Genomic DNA, 2,320 nt, shown 5'->3' with positions numbered 1-2,320 from the left:
TCTTGAAACCTCTACCAAGAACTGAATCATGTCACTTATCTTTGATTGGTCAAAGCACATCACAGGCCACCCCTAACCTCAAGAGTGCAAGAAAGTGAAATCCTATCCTGTTCCTTAAAATGGGGTGAATGTCGGAGGAGGTCACTGAGAGGATGTGACTGCTGGTTGACTCAGGAGCTAGGCCTGGGTAATTGGCTGCCCTTCATCCCCTCTCCTATCCTTAGGATTTATGCTCCACCTACCATTTCCACAGTGGGAGCTGTTTCAAGAACAGTCCTGAGAGTAAGGTGTTGAATCCTGTCCAGATGGTCTCAACATGCCTGAACCCAGTTAAGCCTTCTATGAAAGCTTTTACGACTTGGTCGGTGGGTGCAGAGGTCTGCTTGTCTTGCGGCCACCCCAGACAAGACCCTTTCATAAGTGCCCTTGCTTCTTAAACCTGCTACCTGCCCTTGTGGAGTGATAGTCTCTTTCTTCAGTCTCTCCTTTCCCTCTGTGTACCTGGCCAATTTGTGAATCAACAGGGAACCAGAGTTATTACTAATAAGGACTAAATATTGCTAATGACAATCACGGTTGAATTCGGTGAATAAGAGCGTAGGCTTCATCAGTGTGTAAGGGTTATTCAGAGAAACAGACCCAATAAGATACACACAGATTTTTTTTTTTTAATAGGAAGTGACTCACATGGTTATGAGACCAAGAAGTCTCACCCCCTGCTGGAAAGCCAGGAAAGCCAGTGGTATCATTCAGTCCTAGTGTGAGGGCATAAGAACCAAGAGAACCAGTGATATAACTCGTAGTCTGAGATCAGAAGGGCTGCTGGTGTAAGCTCTGGAGTTCAAAGACCCGAGAATCAGAAACTAGTGTAGGAGGCCAGGAGAAGAGGAACATCCCAGTTCAAGAAGAGAAAGTAAGACTCTACCCTTCCTTTACCCTTTTTGTTCTTTTCGGGCCCTCAGTGAGCTGATGATGCCCACTGACTCTGGTGAGGAAAGGTCTTCACACAGATTGAATTGCTAATCTCTTCTGAAAACCCTCTTCGACGCCCAGAAATAATGTTCACCAGCTACCTGGACATCCCTTAGCCCAGTCATGTGGACACTGAAAGAGTAGCCATCACAGTCACAAAAACCTAGAGTCAAATGGCAGTGTTGCTTCTTACTTAATTGTGTGAATTTGGCCAATTTATTTAGGTTCCCTGTGATATTTCCACCTCCTGAGCTCTAAAATGCATTGTAATAAACTGAACTCAATTGATATTGTATGTATCAGTTACGCTTCTCAGTCCTTTCTGGGTCTTGGAACATGGAGGATGGGATTGGGTATATAAATGATATTGGTGCATAAATGGTATATAAGTAGATATTTATGCCAAACATGTGATTGAAAAGAAGCTGCTGTGGTCATTACCAAGGCTTTGAGAATGCAGTTTCTCATTTGCTGTGGACATGACCATTAAAAAATTTTCCCACTAGGTTTTCTTTCTTTCTGCTACTTTGCTAGCATTCAGCCTATTGGGAACATTTTACCAACTCTGTTCTATTTCCATTGCCTAGATTAGCCTGTCCAGTATAAGTTTAACACAAGCCATATGTGATTTGGTAATGGTCATATTTCAGATTCTCATCTGAACATACATGGCTAGTATACTGAACAGGGCATACCTAGATCTCTAAGAGATGTCTTTTGCTAACTCTTCCCATATTGTTAATAACCATGCAACTTGTAATATAATAGATTTAGTAGAGGGAGGCTGGCTTCAGTTTACATGATCATCTCCGGAAATGGAAACTTACTTTATGTTCCTGTTATATAGGAGTGACAGTGACAACTGTGAATTGATCAAGTTCTTCTTAAAAGGGCTATTTTGAAGATTATGATTCTAACTTTGGAGGAGCTATGGTGATGAGCAGTGACTGGCAGTGGAAGGAATCACATGTAAAAACTCCTTAAATAAAAATTTATTGGCTTTAAATAAAAAAAAAAAGAAAAAGAAAAGAAAAGATGCTGCTGCTTGAGGCCAAAGGCAAGTTGTCTGGCCATTCAGGCTTCCCTGGGGCCAGAAAAGATCGCTATCTAGGCACACTTCTAGTCATTCTAGGTCACAAATATGCCCCATGCACTGAACGAACTCCATGAAGCTTACTTTCTACTACTACTGTTTTATTGTTTGTCCAATTCACATTAAATGAATGTATTAAGTCACACAAAGACAGCGGTTGGTAATATTATTCACTTTTTACCGATGAATAAACTGAAAGGTCAGGAGGGTTAACCATTACTCAAGTCCCTAATATGGGAGAGGCATTCCCAGGAG

At 41.6% G+C, this 2,320-nt stretch overlaps 1 non-coding gene across 1 annotated transcript; it reads left to right on the top strand.

Annotated features, from left to right (window-relative positions):
* Positions 1-1,403: 1,403 nt before the first annotated feature.
* LOC123930364 lies at positions 1,404-1,529 on the top strand. The gene has a single exon (XR_006816077.1). It is a non-coding gene; the product is annotated as a small nucleolar RNA SNORA32 (small nucleolar RNA).
* Positions 1,530-2,320: the final 791 nt, after the last annotated feature.

This window comes from Meles meles, chromosome 18 (genome assembly GCF_922984935.1).
Source record: "Meles meles chromosome 18, mMelMel3.1 paternal haplotype, whole genome shotgun sequence".
Lineage (NCBI taxonomy): Eukaryota > Metazoa > Chordata > Mammalia > Carnivora > Mustelidae > Meles > Meles meles.
This window is presented reverse-complemented; position numbering and strand designations above follow the sequence as displayed.